This window comes from Monomorium pharaonis, chromosome 5, assembly GCF_013373865.1.
Source record: "Monomorium pharaonis isolate MP-MQ-018 chromosome 5, ASM1337386v2, whole genome shotgun sequence".
Lineage (NCBI taxonomy): Eukaryota > Metazoa > Arthropoda > Insecta > Hymenoptera > Formicidae > Monomorium > Monomorium pharaonis.
Genome location: NC_050471.1, coordinates 16,044,361 through 16,065,072, shown reverse-complemented (window position 1 = coordinate 16,065,072; position 20,712 = coordinate 16,044,361). Strand labels below are relative to the sequence as shown.

General features: G+C 35.8%; 1 protein-coding gene across 19 annotated transcripts in view; it reads right to left on the bottom strand.

The window, feature by feature from the left end:
• The window catches only part of LOC105839109 (serine/threonine-protein phosphatase 2A regulatory subunit B'' subunit alpha), a 310,192-nt gene that overhangs the window by 265,858 nt on the left and 23,622 nt on the right, over nucleotides 1–20,712 (bottom strand). The window contains exon 2 of one of the 19 annotated variants that reach the window (XR_004963294.1): nucleotides 11,838–11,932. The exons of the other annotated variants lie outside the window; for them this stretch is intronic. The gene's annotated coding sequence lies outside the window, so the exon portion shown is untranslated. The remainder of the gene's footprint in view (nucleotides 1–11,837; nucleotides 11,933–20,712) is intronic. 19 annotated transcript variants of the gene reach the window in all.

Sequence of the window (20,712 nt, the reverse complement as noted above, 5' to 3'; positions counted from 1 at the left end):
TAAAGTCTTACTGAAACGCGCAATTTTCTATTTCTATAGTATATACTAATTCTGTATATAGAAAAAAATAGGAAGGAAAATTACTTCCGGCGCATTTTTTTTTCCACTTGCATCATATATCAGCCCGCTTGATTTACAAAGAAAAGTCTCCGACTACAAAATAAAATTTTTAATGAGGCTTAGCGCGTTTAAAAGAGGGTGTGGAGTATTGAAAAACTATAAAGTAATTAGTAGAAATGGGCCTTAGTTCCAAAAAAATTTGCATCAAAAGTTGGACTCTCGGCTGTCTATACGGTAAATGCTAAAACCTTTCCAAGCGTGAAGCACAGTAGCTGAACTTTTTATTGAAGGCTATACCTATAAAATAATAAAATGTTTAATATTCAATATTTTGTACAGTAAGTAAACAGAAAAAATTATAACTTAAATTTCGAATGTACATGCCATTTTATAAACTTTTGACATATTCACTTAAATTTAGGTATAATCTCTAGCCAATTTAATATATTTTGAACATTTTTTACAAATTTTATTTTAGATTATTTTTACATGTGCTGCTGTTTGTGCAATTTAGCCGTGTTCGTCGTGCATGCCGATGTTTGGACACATGTGGCAGGCACCATATTATTTTTTTAAAAGCTCAAAATAATTTTATTTCAAATTCAAATTATGGTGAATATTTTGTAGAAAAAAAACCGATATTCATACCGATATCTCTTTTCCTTTGTTTTAAAAAATTCCAAAAATTTATCTATTTTTCCGGCAATTAAATGTAAATCTCTCTTTAAAAAATTTTGATTTTTGTTAATTTTTTATTTCTAAACTAGCTTTTTCGCCCGCGCTAAGCTCTTACTTCACGCACACACATATATAAGTACCGCGTCTGTTTGTCCGCGGACCCTAAAACTCGCACGAAAATACAGGGTGTTTCTGAAATGATGGCAGTAACTGTGTTAAAATTCTTTTTTGAAACAATCTGTATTTCGAAATACCGCTTTATACATCGTCGAAACGTTTTTCTTTTTTTTTTTTTTAACATCAATTACTCTCTACCATTTTAGTTAAATCCTCTAAACCTTCTTTTAAATTTTAAATTTATTTATTATAATAAGATATTTTTAATCTATTTCAAAATAACATGCAATATATGAAACTATCAATTTATATTTAAACTGTTTTATTCATTTATTCACGTATTTATAACTCATTTCATTTTTCAAGTAATTGTCACAGAATACGATTGAACAGACTCCCTCTGAAGATTTAAATTTTCAACTCTAATCACCATTAAGTCGCGCTTGTGTATGTATGCATAATTAGTTGTTTTTGAATCTTTTATCTATATATACAAAACACTAAAATGTAAGCCTAAACATTTCTATGTCCATCCATTTGCTTTTGGTATTCAAATTTTACATTTTTTGATCAAAAATACACGCCCGTGTGAGTAGTTCGCGGAAATACAAACTAACAAACATGCGTACTTATCGTATAATACAAAATCATTAGTGGTGCCGTTTACATCAGTACCTCATGCCATACTCAAGCGTAATCTTGTCCTATACATGTTTTTACCAAACTTTTCATAATAAAGATCATGTTATGTAACCCCCTCTATAATGAAAATCAATGGATCCATATACAGGTTGTTTCATTTAAGGACCTACATTTCTTAAAGTTACGCCAATCATTTATGAAACACTCTGTATATGGAAAATCCAAACCCATGGCAACCATCCTCGATTATTTTAGAATAAAATAAGACCATTTGTATATCGTATAATACACAGTCATTTGTGATGCCGTTTACATCAGGTGCCGAACTCAAGCGTGATCTTATCCAATATATGTTTTTACAAAACTTTTCATAATGAAGATCATGTTATAAAACTTCCTCTATAATAAAAATTTGACTCAATGTATTCATATACAGGTTGTTTCATTTTAAGGACCTACATTTCTTAAAGTTACGCCATTCATTTATAAAACACCCTCCTGTATATGGAAAATCCAAACCCATAGCTGCTTTCCTCAAAAAATTTGAAATAAAATGACCTTTGCAAGTGGTTCGGGCCACAAATAACGGTGTAGTTCGCGGTCATACAAATAAACACATATCCGTTACTAAATTATATAAAGAAAATTTTTGAAAAACCCTGTTTATGTAAAAAACAAACCCTTAATTTTAATCTGAAAAAAATTTTAAACAAAATGAGACCAATTGCATGAGGATCAGACATCAAATCATGAAAATTATCGCGGACATACAGACATACAGACAACTGAACTTATATCTATAAATTTTGGAAAAACCCTGTATATGTAAATAACACCTTTTTACATTGATTATTTATTTATTCATTTCCATATACAGGTTGTTTCATAAATGTTTGACGTAATTTTAAGAAATGTAAGTCCTTAAATAAAACACCTTGTATATGAAAAATCCAATCCATGGCAGCCTTACTCATTAAATTTGGAATAAAATGAGACCATTTGCAAGAAATTCGGGCTACAAATGACGATGTTGTTCGCGGTTATACAGACAAACGCTTATCCGTTACTAATCAATATATAGATAATTTTTGAAAAACCCTGTATTTCAAAAAACCAAACCCATAGCAGCAATCCTCGGAAAATTTTGAATAAAATAAGATCTTTTGCATTAAAATCGGATCACAAATGAGTAGTTCGCGGGCATACAGACTTCAATCATTTATACGTATATTTTGGCCTATCATTTTAGAAACACCCTATTTTTGAAAAATTCGAGCCCATAGTAGCCGTCCTCGGAAAAAATGCTAAATTTTGACACCAGTTGCAAAAAAATCGGACCACAAACGACGAAGTAGTTTGCGAGAATACAGACTACAATCATTCATACGTATATTTTGGCTTATCATTTTTTAAACACCCTGTTTTGAAAAATCCGAGCCCATAGTAGCCTTTCCCGGAAAAAATGCTAAATTTTGAGACCAGTTGCAAGAGGATCGGACCACAAATGACGGAGAAGTTCGCGGGAATAGACTTTAGTCATTTATACGTATATATTTTTGCCCATCATTTTTGAAACACCCTGTTTTTGAAAAATTCAAACCCATAGTAACCATTCCCGGAAAAAATGGTAAATTTTGACACCATTTGCATGAGGATCGGACCAAAAAAAACGGAGTAGTTCAAACAGACTTCAGTCATTTATACGTATATTAAGACCTATCATTTTTGAAACACCCTGTTTTTAAAAAATCAGAGTACATGGTAGCAATCTTCGAAAAATTTGCTAAATTTTAACACTAGTGGCATTAAGATTGGACCACAAATGACGAAGTAGTCCGCGAACATACGGACATACACACATAGTGACTTATATATATTTTTTTTATCACTAGTGCGTTAAAAGTAGTCTTTCTTGTCACTTTTTCGTGGGTAGTTGCCGATTTCAACGCTTTAACATTATTAGTCTTTGTCCTATTCTAAAAAATAGCATAAGTCGTAGTGAAAAACTTTCCAGCATTTTTTCTGCATGTTTAATTTTCGAAGTTGCGACAATTCAACAGCGTTGAGTAGGGGCGCTAAGACTTGCAGAGAAAATTTATACCTGCCCTTTACTGTTTCTTTGCTCGGCAGCCTTAGTGCGCCAAGGGCTGTCAAGCTGCATACATTGAAAGTGTGTAGCAGGGTTACGCTAACCCTGATTGCGTAAGGTGAAAATTGGTATTTTCAAGAAATTCAAAATGTAAGTAGAAGTAATTAATTGTATTATTTGTGATTCGTTATAAGCGTATATTATAAAAAGTAATTCACGTTTATTATCAAATTTTATTGTTTTTGTCGTCATAAAAAAACTACTAACGCCAGCGGCTATTATCGTTAATGTCATCTTCATATAGAACATTTAAATAAAAAAGTAAATCTTTTTAATAAAAAATAGTATATAAATACTTCTAAAACTATATTTCTTGAAAACATTAACGTAATATTTGTGTATGGTTTTTTTTTAGACAAAGTTGATGTCGCTTGGCCATACGCAAAGAAAATTAATAAGGAAAAATACAAAATAAAAAGGATATAATTTTTTTATTTAAATAAATTTATAAAATTTATAAAATTTATGAAAATTATAAATATTCAAATTCAATATTTGAAGTATTTTTTTATATTACAATAATTAAAATAAATAAATAAAATACTATTTTCAAAAAGTTTCACGTGACTCATAAACGCTCAATGATTGGCTATTGCTGTCGTGAAGTCATACCGTTACTCGGAATCATTAAATCTTTATTCTCTTAAATAATTGTTTATTTTTATAAAATATAGTGGAAACGGGATTCGTTAAAGTTGCGAAAAATACCACTCAGTCCCGGGGCGGACCCGCCTCACTACGAGGGATTTGGTATCTTCTGACGCCCTCCCCAACAGTCTACGATTCCTCCACAAGAAACCGTTCCCACGTGCTAAGAGCGCGTAGGGATTACCCCGGCAAGTATATAAGCCGGGCGCGATCGAGACCAGTTACCAGTCTCGTTCTGAAATCCTCTCCTGTAACTCCGCCGACAGAACAGGTCCTGGCCTCTCTGTAGCCTGGTTCTAGCCAGTCTTCGGCATCCTGATACCTCGATCGACGAGGAAGTTCTGGCTTCCATGCTGTCGGTTCTAGCCGGCGTTCGGCCGTCCTGTAATTCCACGGATGGAGCAGATCCTAGCCGCTCTGTAGTTTGGTTCTAGTCAGTCTTCGACATCCTGATTCCTCGACCGACGGGAAAGTTCTAGCTTCCACGCTGCCGGTTCTAGCTGGCGTTCAGCCAACCTGTGACTCCGCCGACAGAGTAAATCCTAGCCTCTCTGCAGTCTGGTGCTAGTCAGTCTTCGACACCCTGACCGCCACGCTCCGCGCTGCAACCCGCATCACGTGCGCTCCCGCAACGACCGACACGCCCTGTGTAGCTTGTAAATATTGTACATATTCTAGGTTAAAACCGCGCTTAGAATAAGGACCTATTATAACTCCAGGATTGAAATAAAGTGATATTAATTTAATCTCGGTATTGGCTAATGCAAGTTGGCTTCCCCCCTTCTCCCGAATCCTGGAACCTGGAACCCGGCGAGCCAGTCCACGGCGTTCGGAAAAGGCGACCCGTTACAAAGTAGAAATATTTGCCTAAAATTGATATTTATAGTAGCTGAGTTTATCAAAGCTGATGATAGATTTAACGCAACAAAAATAAGATTGGTTAAAGCATCTTTGTAGGTATAATGTGTGTGTGTGTGTGTGTGTGTGTGTGTGTGTGTGTGTGTGTGTGTGTGTGTGTGCGTGCGTGCGTGCGTGTGTGCGTGTGTGTGCGTGCGCGTGTGCGTGTGTGTGTGATAATTTTAAATAATGTATATTCCTCTATTTTAATAATTATTAAACATTAAAGGTTTTTTAATACAGATCATCTCGAGAAACCTACGGCAATACAGCTACAGCTATGTTTGTTTACGTAGAGAATCTTCACGTTGTACAATCAAAGAAAAAATATATCCAAAACACCAAGTAAAAAAAAAATTATACAGTTTCTGTAATAATAAATACAGAAAATGAAGTCATTAAAAATGTTACCTGTGAAAACTGTGCAGCATTCTTAAGTAAAACTTTATTTTATTAATATAGAGAATGTTTACTCATATACAAAAATATAACTTATTTATTTATTTTTTAGGAAGTTATAAACATGCATTAACATTTTTTATGTAGATTCATAAAAAAACTGAAAATTGTTCTCCAACTGAAATGGAGTGTTACCGAAACAAACCAATTTTTAGCACTATTGGAACTACGAAAAAATTTATTACTATAGCTAAATTATGCAAAGAGAGTAGTTCTACAGATAATTTACCGGACAACTCAAAATTTTTAAATATTTTTACTAAAACCTAAGAAAAACGAATATATATCCGCTATCAAAGGCATAATTTTGTATTGATAGAATGAGAACTATATTCCTTATCGTTACATCAACTACTTATACAGTTTTTTCAAAGTGCAAGATCTTCTGTGAATCAAAATTAATATGATAAACAGGTCAATGTATCGAGCCAAGACAAATTTTCTTAATACATTATAATTTATTAGATAAACATTATATAATTATAAACGCGACTGATAACACTGTGTTAAAAATTGTTAAATTTCGAAACGTTTCGACTATACTTAGTCCTTTTCAGTCATAATAAATTACCAATATTTATAAACTTAAACATGAATGAAATAATGGACACAAAAATATAATTAAACAGTTAAAAACTATGACTATTGAACAACCATAAAACAGCGCATTGCGTATCAAAATGTCATAATAAATAAAAACGTAAACCAATAAATAATACAATTAAATGAATAATAAAATAAAAAACAAAATTTTTTCGTAAGTCGGTTTTCACATTAAAATAAATCTATTAGATCAAAAACGATGGAACACGTGTTATAAATAACATAAACTGATATGTGTATTGTAGAAAACTGTAAACTTATATGTTAATCCCAGATCTTAAAACACAATATTAAAACGAGCAACAACACACAGAGTATTCGACAAAGCGCCAAGTGTAACGTTCGGCAGTCAAAAGCAGAATGAGCAAAACTTATTTTCCGTTAGTCATTTTCGACAAAATGTCAAATAAACAATAATAAGAATTGTCAAGACACTCCGTGTCCTTCTGCAAATTGATGCCATTAACTTGCTCCTTAATACGAATCATTTCTGAAATTAACTTTTTTGGTATCTTAATTCAGAATCTAATATTTTAACGTTATTCCAATCAAACACGTAATTATTTTTTAGCATGTGTTCTGTTACCACGGAGTGTCTCGACAATTCCAATTTAAAATTATTCGCATGTTCTTTAATCCTGGTACTTAAATGTCTCTTCGTCTGTCCTATATATGACGCGTTATAATTTTTACAGCATATTTTGTAGACAATATTATTCATTAAATTTATGTTGGTTATGTCCTGCACCCTGATAAACATGTATTAATAATATATTTAAAAAATTTATCTTGGCTCGATACATTGACCTGTTTATCATATTATTTTTGCTTAGTATTAAACGAGCCCTTTATATTTGTTTGTATTGTCTTCTGTGAATGACTTCCTGGAATTTACTGCTACTCAATTAAGAGAAGAATTATGTACAAAAGTAGAAATAGAGACAACACAACAAAATATAATATATTTTGTTGTCTTGTCTCTATTTCTACTTTTGTACATAATTCTTCTCTTAATTAAATATATGATAATGTGTGATATGATAAAAAATGAGATATGATAATATATTATAACACAAATTGAGATATAAAAAATTAATCGCTTCCATATTGTATGAAGCAACTCATTGTCAAACGAGCGATGAAAGCTTTCAGTAATTCATTCATTCATTTTTTATTCCAGGTTCCCCTCGGGGCTGCCGGAGTATTTTGTAGGAGCCACCAAAGCCTTTACATCCTCCTTTCCGTCTCTCTCCATAAACAAATATTACATCTGAATTCTATATCACAATTACAGACCCATCGTACAACTACCCCTCTCTCTCCTAATACCCGGCCTGGCCATTTGCGACCTTAACATTCTACTCCTCCCTCCCCTCTCCACGCCTCCACTGCTATCCTCTGCCTTTTCCCCCACTCCATACTCCTCTCTTCTTCTCTCCTCTTTCTTCTTTCCTCATTCTTTTTTCTCTTTCCTCCAACTCCTTTCTCTTTCGTCCCATAACCTTTCTCTTCTTCTACCCATAATTCTTAATTCGTAAGTATCTGTTTTTCCTTTGCCCTTTCCCTCTTCGCCTGCTCCACCATGCTCCATCTTGCTCTCCTCTCCTCCATTGACAAATCCTCGTTCACTCCTATTTCCCATTCTCTTTTTATCTCCATACTTTTCCTTACAAGAGAACCTCGCGAACTCGAAAATTCAGACTTTAATAAAACTTGGCATAAATGTAGAGAGGATAAATACATGAATTTAGAAATTTTTAGTAGCGGCCTAAAAACGGTTTAAAGGGGTGAAAACGCCTTTCAAAGGTTAGACATTTTTGCGTTTCTCGATATTACGTAAACTAAACAAAATATTAAAAATGTTTTATACAAAAATTTTACAATAAAAGTACTTCTATCTAACTACAGTAATAAAATTTTGAAAAAAAATGGAAACAAAATTTTATTAATGTAGTTAGATAGAAATATTTTTGTTATAAAACTTTTGTATAAAACATTTTTTGATATTGAAAAAAGCAAAAATCTGTTCTACATCAGGAGCAGTTTCATCCTTTAGATCGCTTTTGATCGGCACTTGAAATTTTATAAATTTATCTGTTTACCTAATTACATGTTTTTTGTCGTAAATGGGAAAAATGCATTGTGTATCTCCCATGGTCGGTATATGAAATCCATTAAAAAACCCACCGCTTGGACAAAAACACGAAGGGACAACATATTGTCACCGTAAACAACTAGGACTATTTCGGGGACCTAATGTGTGTTTTATTTAAAGTTATATAAAAAAAAACGTTTTTATTTATCACATTAATAAAATTTACAAGAAATAAACTTCTTTTTGTATTTCCCATACAAAAGAATTTTTTGGATGACACATGGAAAAATTTTCAGACACCGTCGATTCTTGATAGGAGTATGATTTCCATCCCTAAAATGTGGTATAATTATTTTTTTTAGAAATACCATAATTGTAAACACTACGAAATATAAAAATTGTTTATAAGTAACAAATTTCTTATTTAGATAATTATAATGTTTATTAGTAGCGTTTGTAATAATTTAAATGTTTTTTTATACATTATAGACAAACTCTATGTATAAATCGTAAAATGGAAGGACGGATGGAAAGAATTTTTCCAGAATATTATGCAATATATCCAAAGTCTTTCCCGAGCATGTTAAAAGTACACTACTGGACATTTTAGGGATGGAAATCATACTCCTATCAGGAATCGACGGTGTTTGAAAATTTTTTCACGTGTCACCCAAAAAATTTCTTTATATAGGAAATACCATTAAAAAATGTTTATTTCTTGTAAATTTTATTAACGTGATAAATAAAAACGTTTTTTTTTATATAACTTTAAATAAAACACATGTAATTAAGTCCCCGAAATAGTCCTAGTTGTTTACGGTGACAGTATGTTGTCCCTTTGTGTTTGTGTTCATCCAAGCGGTGGATTTTATAATGGATCCCACATATCCCCGGATGGGCCGACCATGGGAGATACACAATGCATTTTTCCCATTTATGAAAAAAAAAACATGTAATTAGGTAAACAGATGAATTTATAAATTTTCAAGTCCCGATCAAAAGCGATTGAAAGAACTACTCCTGATGTATAGAGCAGATTTTTGTTTTTTTCGATAATCTCGAAAAGTATTGGAGATATCAAAAAATGTTTTATACAAAAGTTTTATAGCAAAAATATCTCTATCTAGCTACCTTAATAAAATTTTAATTTAAATATAAAACATTTTTTTATATTTTGTTTAGTTTACGAGATATATCGAGAAAACGCAAAAATGTCTCAACCTTTGAATGATGGTTTCACCCCTTTAAACCGTTTTTTGGGCCGCTACTAAAAATTTCTAAATTCATGTATTTATCCCCTCTACATTTATGCCAAGTTTCATTAAAATCTGAATTTTCGAGTTCGCGAAGTTCCCTTGTCAGTATTTCTTTCTTGTCCTCTGCTTCCTCTAATTCCATTATAAAAATCTGTCTTCCGTCTTCCCCACTTTTCTCCTCAATCCCTCTCACTCCAATCGTCCTGTCTAATGCACCCTCCATGATAACTTCTACACAATATCTCTTCTCTCTTCCGAGTCCTCTCCATCCACTTCCCTCCATATTACCTCTTCTCCCTTCTTCTTTCCTCTTCCTCTCTCCTCTCTCTTATCCTTGCCTCTCTTTCCCTGATTCTCCTTGCTTTTTTCTCTCTTTCCTCTAGCCTTCTCCTCGCTTTTTCCCTTGCTATTCTCCATTCTTCGTTCATCTCTTCTTTTTTTCTTCCTACATTCTTCCTCCTCCCCTTCTTCCGTCAGCCTCCATCACTCTTCCCCTCCATCTTCCCCTTCCGTCCCCTCTAACCCCACTTGTCTTCCTCCTGTTTTCTTCCCTTAACTCTTACCCTCCTCTCTTCTCTTCTTCCTGCCCTCTTTGTCTCTCTCTTCTTCATCTTTTCCTCTTCCACTCCTTCGTTTTCCACTTCTCTCCTTCCCTCATCCTGTTCTTTACCTCTCTTCTCCCCATTTTTCGTCTTCCCTCCGTTGTTTCTTCCCTTTTTCCCAGCTTCTCTTTACTTTTCGCTACTACCTCCTCTTCTCCTGCCGCTTTTCTCTTCTTTTGCTTCCTCTTCCTGGGCGTTCCTTCCTCTTTCCTTGCGGTCGTCTTTCTCTGTCTTCTATCGTCTTCCCGTTCCTCCTCCTTACCTTCTCCTCTGCCTTCTATCGTCCCTTCTACAATCTTTCTCTCTGTCCCTCTTCTCTCCTTTCTCTTCCCCCACTCTCCTCTTCCTTCTCCTTCTCCTGTCTCCTCCTACTCGTTTTCGTCGATCTCTCCTCTTTCTTCTTCCTTCTCCTTACCTCCTCTCCTAACCTTTTCCACTCTCCTTCCGCCGCTCCCATCTCCTCTCACTATCTTGTATCTCCCTCTTAACACCTCCACTAGCTCCTCCAGGCACCTCCTTATCAGCCTTATCTCTCCTAATATCTCCTCCATGCCTTCCATTTCCTTCTCCTTATTCTTCCCTTCCTACTTAATATTTATCATCTGTATTCCTGTTCTCTATCTTTCACTCCTCGGTTGGTCGCAATTTCCCACTACTTATCACCTCGCCATGTGCTCCACTACCTCTCTGATTGGTCCGCGTCGCCCTCGATCTCTCAATCCTTCGATATCTCTATCCATCACTCTCTGGATTCGTCCGCACCGCCCTCGATCTCTCGATCCTTCGATATATCGGTCCATCATTTCTTTCATCACCCGTCTCCATTCTCACCGCCATCTACTGTCCTCCTGTATCATCAGGCACCATATCATTCCGCCAATCTCTGCTCTGTTCCAGTCCAGTACTACCACCCTCTTTCCATCACCACTGCTGCCCCTCCATTCTCTTCTTATTGATTGTGAGTCTGTCTCCTATACCCTTTTGCATCGGCGCCCTCTGTTATCTTCTCCGTATTCTTCTTCTTGCTCCTTCATCACTCCGAAAACTACTTTTCTCTCCCTCCTATCTTTCTCCACTTACTTTCCTCCATTTCCTCTTCATCTTCTCTTTCTCCTCCTTCCAATCCTCCACTATCCAATCTTCCTACTCTCCACCTCCGCCCAATATTGACCTTTCACTCCGGAGCACACAAACCCCGACCAAACCAACCGACGCCATCTTCGAATCCTACCGCTTTCAGTAATAATTTCTGTTTTAAATTTAAAATATTTGATTCTTCTATCATTTCATATATTGCTTTTTTTATTTATTTTTTCTATTCCACGTCGAGAAGTAGCACTTATAACTGTACGACGATTAGGATGGTAGTCAAAAATATGTGGTATATCTTTTTTTTAACTTAGCAGGTCCTTCCATCATAGTACAGCAAATATAATTTTACACGTCCTCTTTTAATTGAAAATATTTTAAAACTTATTATATAATTTATGTAGAAATTTCAGTATCATATATAAAATTATTTGAACGTTCTTATATTATAAATAAAAATATTTTTATAGGTTAGAGAAAGCGTATGTTTATTTTACCGGTATAATTTAAAAATACAATCAATAAAAAAATTATTTACTTACATTAAAATAATCTTGACAGCAGTACTAATTTGAATTTGTTGGTTTATCTACTCGATGAGCTACTTTGAACCATAGTTTGTAATTTTTCTTATTCTCTGGAACGGAAAAAAGACTTTCCAAATTTTTCATCTGTGTATTTAAACACAGGGGTGCAAAACATCGACGATATAATTTTTTTTTACTCATAATGTGTTTCTTCGCAAAAAAAAAACTTTTAATAAGTTTCTTTCCCGTGTTGCTATAAATGAGTAAGAAACGGTATGACGTCACACGGATATTGTTTGCTAAAAGCGCGTTTTAAATCCGTTTAAAAGCCGTAATTTTTAATAATTTTCTTGTCTAGTAAATTTTGCTTTAAAAAACCTAAGAAAAAAATTACTTCAAAAAACATATGCAAACTTTTAAATAAAAATATTTTTAAAATTTGTATTCTTCCTTATTCAATGTGCATTTGTAAATGATTTAAAAACATTTCTTTTGTAAACATTATAAAAGATACTTTTTAAGTAATAAATTATTTTTATATTTATAAATAAAAATTTATAAATTCATAATACTCACTAATATTATACCCGTTAATACTTTTTCTCTGTACAAGCAGCCATCCGCCATTTTTAAGATTATTATTAATGTTAATTGTTAATATTCATATTTCTCATAGAATTACGATAGAAGCACTTTTTTGTTTTCTTTTCATCAAGGCTTAAATATTTTTAGCTAATTATGATAAAGTCAAAATAATATTTGGTGGTAACTTTAAAACTGGTAAACTTACATGTTTATTTCCTATCTCAAAGTCGTTTTCAAACATCAGATTAACGCTGAATGACAAGTCAGTAAAGACTTAAATGGTTGCATACTTAAGAGCCATACTTAAAGAAAACATAATCTTTTTTCTATAATAACAATTGCTATTTATTTATAAAAAAATTATATGTAATCAGAATAATGTCTCCTAAAAAGATAAATTATGACTTCTCTCTTCAGTTAGTACCAAAAATAAAATTTTATACGGCAGAAAGATTTTAAGTATTTTTATTTTTATTACTTTTATTAATTCTTTTCATGTATCTTATAAATCCGCAATAAAATTTTGTTAAATATTAAATATATTCATAAATATTTTAATTTTGATTTTTTTATCTCCTTTTCTATAATTCATAGACCGGAATATAACGCAAAAATACAGCTCAGAATATAGGAAACCCTGGGAAAAAATTTTGCCAAGTAAATTTGTATATCAAAAATGACTTTACAGGATAATTTCATGAGTCTAATGAGACAAGCCCAGTTCATTTATTTACTTACTTTATAACCGAAAAAATTAATATTAAACTTTAATCTTTAATTGCCGAATTAGGGTTTTTTTCAGCAAACTTTCTTAAAACTTCGTATATCTACGTGTTTTGAGTCGCCGATTCCAAATTTAAATTCAATTTCTGCAAATTTAATATGGCAAATTTAATATGGCCGCCATCAGCTAGTAAATTAATATAAATCTGGATATTTTTGCAATTAATCTTTTTTTTTTAAGATTCTGTTACAAATCTAAGGTTCGAATGATAAAAATAATATCAAAATTCACACAAAATGGCAGATACGATATAGCTGCCTATCCGTGGGTTAAATACCTATCGGGCGCGTCTCCAAGTGACGGATCGGAGGACGCCCGGATGGGAGACACTGACCCGACCCTAAACCTCCGCGTGTCCGTCCGGTTGGACCGTCTGGGTAGTAACGGCTATAAACGACCCCAAAAAATTTGGGGAACATTTTAGACTTGGCGATTTTTTACAGGAAAAATATAACATGGCAGCACTATTCACGTAATACTATAATTATTTTAAATGAGATATAAGTATTTTCATTTGTTTTAGTCTAACTGTATACTTAAGGTTAATTAGAATTAAAATAATTAAAATTAAGTTAATTTACGTTGACTTATATGTAGTTATGGTTAATTTGACTACATTTGATACTACTAGTGTCTACTAAGTAAATAAGTATGTCTAATAAGATCAAAAGAACACATAGGAAAGCCTGAGAATTAATTCCAGAGTTTTCTGGTAAGTTTGATTATTACTTTCGATTATTACTTTTAATTATTGAAACTTCTTTTCGATATCAGCTATGCACATAAGCATACATATGCTACGTATACATTTTCTTAAAAATGTATAAATTAGAGAAACTTATAATAGATAAGTATATGTTGTTATAATTTATACAAATAATTATGTAGCAGTTTACAATGTCTGTAATAAGATGGCTTTCTGCCTTGTCGGATGACAATACTAAAGCATATTGCAAACTTTGCCAGTGTTCACTTCAGACTCACAAAAAAAATATCCAAAAACATAGTCAATGCAAAAAACATTTAGATGCATTTAAGTATTCTCAGCTTAAATAAAGAACATGACAGATTTTCTAACAAAAACTGTATCAAATAAAAGAAAAGTAGCTGAATTAAAAGTTGCTGCTTTCATTGCAGAACATTGTTTTGTATCTTCAATCAACCATCTTGGAAGTTTAATAACAACTCTTGATGAGACATCTCAATTACTAAGTACAATAAAACTACATAGAACCAAAGGTACAGCACTAATAAACAATTTTACCTCTCCTTCTTTTTTAAAAAATCTTATTAATGATGTTGGTAATAAATATTATTCATTGATTATAAATAAAAGTACAGCAGTGGATACAAAAAAAATTCTTTGCCTTATTATTAGATATTTTAGTGAAACAAAAAAAAATTGTAACAACTTTCTATAGATTAATAGAGATTATAGTGGTGATGCTAATACGTCAATAACAGCTTTCAAAAATCAAATCTTAGAAGACGGTCTTAAACTTGAAAATGTTATTGGAATTGGAATTGATGGAGCCAATGTTATGGTTGGTAAACATCATTCATTTTCTTCTATTTTGAAAGAAACTATTAATGAACTTGCAGTGGTTAAATATGTTTGCCATTCTCTCCATTTGGCAGCTGAATATTCTTGCAAATGCTTACCAAAAAACCTTGATTTTATTGTTAAAGAGTGTTATAACTGGTTTTTTTTTGTAGCTCTAAGCGCCAAACTAAATATGCAAAATTGTATAAAATCTTAAAAGATAAGAAACCTCTTAAAATTGCTAAATTATCAGGCACACAATGGCAAGATATGAAGCAATAAATAAAATAATTGATCAATGGAATGCTCTAAAACTTCACTTTTCCATAATAAAAGATAAGGAGCGATGTTACATAGCTGATCAACTTTATAATGTTTAATACACAATCTAATTTAATTTATTTAACTTTCTTAAAGCATATGTTGAAATTCCTTACTGAGATTAACAAAACGTTTCAAGCAGAAAATGCTAATCTCCTTAAACTTTTGGATGATTTACACTCTCTTTTATATTATTATATGAATATTATTATACCTCCAGCAAGATTAGAATTAGAAAAAACAAATCTTGCTAATTTTTAATTCAAAGACTATATAATAAGAGTTAAAGCTATTGATTTTGGATATTCTTTCGAACAAGTAGCTTCTGGACTGAATCATCAAGAATTCAAAATAATCAAAGAAAGATGTCGTGACTTCTTGATCTGTTTGATTGAACAGCTACAACTCAGAATCCCTGATAATATCAAATTACTGGAAAAAATAAGCTTGCTTTCTCCACAACTAGCAACATCACAAGTAAAACCAAAGATAATTGATCTAGTTGTAGCATTTAAAAACATATGTAACAATATCGATATAACTATAGATGAATAGAACCTTCTTCATATCAAACAATGGAACCAATTATCTACTCCAGAAGAATTTTGGGATGAAGTTCGTGAATACCAAAACTCTGCTGGTCAACAACAATTTGGCAATATTGCAAAATTTGCTTTGACAATGTTATGTTTGCCTTTTTCAAATGCAGTAGTTGAGCGCGCCTTTTCAATAGTAAATGTAATAAAAAACAAATTAAGAAATAAAATAACTGTAAAAACTGCTGATGTAATTTTGAGAGTACGATCTAATATGCCACAAGGATGTATAAACTTTCAACCAATAAATATGCTTAAAAAGTTTAACTCTGAAAATATGTACTTTGTTGAAAATGTAGAAACTGAGCAAGAAGAAATATTAGAAATATTTTCATGTACATAATTTTATATATCTATATTACATTTATGCATAATTATTTTATGTTCATTTATATATAATTATCCTATATATTCATCAATGTATAATTAAATTTTGTTATATTTACTTATGTACGCATATAATACATCTAATATATAATATAACAATCTTTTTTCTATATTATGTCTATCTATAGTTGACACCTATTTTAATAAGGAAGAAAAACATTAATTAAATCTTTTAAAACATAAAATTTACTTAAATTTTATAAAAATTTTGGCACAATATTTTTAAAATTATTGTAAAACTGTGTCTGTGTGTATATATTACTTGATAATAATCTCATAATTATGTAATATTTCTTATTAATTGACAATGTTGACATTACTTTTTAAATTATTCATAGAAATGACATAAAATTTCAAATTTGGCGCTTTAAGTAAAAACAGCACTTAGCAATTGTAAATATATTTATGGACGCAGGTTGTACCCAAATAAGCGTGATATTTGTTATAGTATATTATAATACATATTATATATATATATATATATATATATATATATATATATATATATATACCAGAGAGAAACCTTCTCTGTTAATACATTTTGTAGAAATTTGGGGAAAATTTATTAACAATTTGGGGAGATTCAGTTTTAGTCATCTGACAACATTGGACGAGGGCTGCGTGGCACTGGGGGAGCAGTGTCTCGAACGATGCCTCTGGAGAACCGGGCAAAACCTTACAGTATTTAAGCCTTACCCATGCAGGACTCTGCATTGGCACCCCATCCTTTCCCTAGATACTCGTGAAAACTTCATGGATCCTAATAAAAACTCTACAAAACTCACGGAAGACACCCCGATGGAGGCTCCGCCTAAAGACTCTGGAGGGGTGGTGGTAGTAGGATTTGAAGCTGAGCGGGCCTCTGGGGAAACGGGAAGCTCCGGGATTACAGAAAACAAAACAGAATCGAGCGCTGGACCCTTCAGAGCACGAGCAGCACTGATGCTGCGGAGGCCGTCGCGGTGAAAAAAGCAGAGCCTTGCAAAAGAAAACGCTCCGGAGCCGCAAAGAGGACGAGAGCTCGGGAGCGGAGGGAGAGGCTCAGGCTCAGGCCCGGACCAAGACTCCCCCAGCCATTCCGGGGATCTTGACCTCAGCCATCTCGACCCATGCTTATGCGGACGCCGCGGACTCCCTAACGAGAGTGATCGTCGCGGAGGGGTACCCCGATGCAGCGATAACTGCTGAATAGTTGGTGCAGCTGAGGAGTGCGGTCCTCAGGGAGATTCAGGGGATTCGAGAGAGCACCCAGATTCGACGGCACCTCTCTGGGGGCGGGAGCCGCGGTGGTAAGGTGCGCGGACACGGAGTCATTGAGATGGCTGGAAAATCGGATCGGTGGCATCGTGCCGTGGAAGGACGCCAGGCTCAGGGTGATAAGACTGGACGGACTACAAAAGTAGTACAGAACTGCGGTGTGGGTTCCGGGTACTCTCGTGGGCGTGGCCGCGGTCCTGGAGCTGCTGGAGTGGCAGAATCCGAGTATTAATTGGGCTGGCGCGTTTATGCTAAGAATGTAGGGGCTACCTGCGTTGGTAGAAACTCCTTCTCAGCATCCCTGAGTCCAGCGTCCTTAAGCTTAGAGCGTTGGACTATAAACCTCATCTTAAGATGGACCAAGTTACCTTTAAGATGACAGATTCACTCCGGGATAAGGAAGGGGGCAGAGGGGAGCCCGATCCAAAAATCTCGTCCTCGTAATGGGCCTGACCGGAATGGGCTTCACCCAGATCAACATACACCATAGCAAAGGAGTCTCGACTGTCCTTGCCAGGCGCTTAGCTGCGGTGCACACAGCGATATCATTAATACAAGACTCTTGGCTAGTCCGAGGCGGTATTAGGGATGTGGCGGGATGCGGAAAACTATTCAAGCCTCCGCGTAAAAAACGACCCAGAGGTTATGTGGCCATTAAAGGGTTGGAGACTCAACTGCTGCTAGCTTTCTGTTCCAGGGATTTAGTAGCGGTTGTGATTAAGACCACCGGTAGGACGGAGACTGGAGGGAAGGTGATAGTGGCTTCGGGCTACTCCCCGCATGGGGAGGACGACTCACTGCCATCGGACCCGGTCATTCGCCTGATGCAGTACTGCCAAAAGAAGCAGTTTCCCCTCATTCTGGGGAGTGACGCAAACGTGCACCACACGGTGCAGGGGAACAAGCATACCTACAAGAGAAGTGAGACTCTTGGAATTTCTGGTGTCTATTGACCTGGAGATTCTCAACAGAGGTAACAAACCTACCTTTGTCACTGCGGTAAGAAAGGAGTATTGGACCTAACTGTCTGTTCTAGACAGTTAGTGCAAGAGATGACTGGCTGGAGGGTCTCCAATAAGCTCTACCTATCGGACCTCCTGCAAAGGGTGCTCGTTGATAGCTTCAAGAACTGTCCTGAAAGGACGGTGAGAAACACCAGAAAAGTCTCTTCGTAGAGCCCAAGGCTGCAGGAGCTGAGGAGCGCGGCACGTCGTGCCTGGAATAGAGCAAAGAACACGGGCCGCCAGGCTGACTGGGACCTTCATCGGAGGGCTCAAAAAATCTACAAGAACTCTGTAGCAAGGGCTAAAAAGGAGAGAAGGTTCTGCAAATCGGTAGAGGGAATACCAAAAACCGCCAGACTTGGCCAAATCTTAGCCAAAAATCAAAACGCAGCCCTGAAAACTATTCGGCTCAATGACGGAACGATAGTGACCGGGGAACAATGCCTAACCGACAGAAATCGAACTTTCCGGGCTTCCGTGGAAGACAGGGGAATAATATCCAGCAGAAAACTTCGGATCTAGGAAAAGCACAAGGAAATGATTGATTTCTAGCGGCCAAAATCGTTAGGTCCGACAGGGTCAAATGGGCCGTAGGGGCATTCAAGCCCTTTAAGTCGGCCGAGCCGGACCGGGTCTTTCCAGCCCTTCTTCAGAAGAGATTGGAGCAGATCATTGGGCCGCTTACGCAGACGCTGAGAACTTGTTTGGCCCTGGACTATACGCCCAAAGCTTGGAGACAGACAAGAATTGTGTTCATCTCCAAGGCGGGAAGAAGAAATTACAGTTCCGCCAAGGATTTTCGTCCAATCAGCCTAACGTCTTTTCTTCTCAAGACGTTGGAAAGATTGGTGGACGTTTATATAGGCGACGTGGTTCTATTGCAGCACCCTTTGCATATAAACCAACATGCGTATCGTACGGATTATTCCACGGAAACGGCACTTCACTCTGCTGTATCGTTTATCGACTAACTACAGAAGAAGAACTATGTAATAAGCATCTTTTTGGACATAGAAGGTGCTTTTAACAACACACCGCATGAGGTGGTGTGTTAGAAGGCCGCTCGCAGGGGCGTGCCGAATAGGATCGTGAAATGGATCAAAGGCATGCTCCGGCAGCAGGTAATGGCATCACTGGGAACAATGTCAGTAGATGGATGGAGAGGCTGCCCGCAAGAGGGGAGATTTTCTCCCCACTCTTATGTCTCGTAGCGGATAGGCTGCTCAAGACACTGAATGAAAGGAGACTCTTTACGTTAAAGTATCCAGATGCCCTGGCTATCTTGATACAAAGCCCCCTTTTAGAGACACTTCTGGAGCTCATGCAGGGAGCCTTAGAAGTGGTGGAGGAGTGGTGCGGCAAGCTGTCGGTGAATTCACTAAAGACCGGGCTTGTGGTGTTCACTCCCAAATACAAGGTAGGCCTGGTGGAAGGGCCTTGGGCGAACAAGGCTGGTCCCTACCGAGTCGATAAAGTATGTGGGAATAATCCTAGATAAGAAGCTGACATAGAGGGAACATCTTGAGAGTCACTGTGCGTGTGCTCTTACCTCTAGACATGTAGAAAGACTCTCAGTCAAACATGGAGTCTGAAACCAAAAATAGTCTATTAGATCTACACGGCGATACTTAGACCCAGAATGCTATACGCGTCTGTTGTGTGGTAGCCGAGGGTGCTAAAAAAAACCGCCAAGGTAGCTCTGGAGCACGTCAGAGTTTTGGTTCTGCGCAGAGCTCTGGGCGCCACTATGCCGGTAGCGGCGATAAGAGTGCTGCTTGGCGTCGAACCGCTCAAACAAATGGTAGACCGCTGCAGCGGCCTACCGCCTAAAGTGTAATTCAAGGTAGAAAGTAGAAACCATGCATACGAAACTTCTCGGAGATATACTGTCAGATTTCATTTTTGCGATAAAACAAGACAGGAAGCCGGAAATTCGCACCTTCGAGAGGAGATACAGGATAAGCTTTTCCGGGCACTGGGAATAAAACAGCTCCAAAGAACCCATCCCCCGGGACAAGGACATCTGGTTTACGGATGGCTCCAGAACGGGCACGGGCTCCGGGACCGGTCTCTACTACCAGCGCAATAGGACAAAGATAACCGTTCCGCTTGGGGAATATGCTATGGTTTTCCAGGCGGAAGTGGTGGCAATCATAAGGTGTGCCCAGAACCTGTTGGAATTCAATAGGATAGGAAGGCACTTCAGAATCTGCTTGGATAGTCAAGCGGCGCTTAAAGTGCTAGAAAGTCCGAGAGTCAACTCGCAGTTGGCCAGAGACTGCAAGTGCGTATTGAACGAGCTGGCGAAGAACAACGACGTTGGCCTGATATTGGTTTTCGGACATTTAGGGATCAAGAGCAAAAAAAGGGCCGACTTACTTTCCAGGGAGACGGCAGAAACAAGACTGCTGGG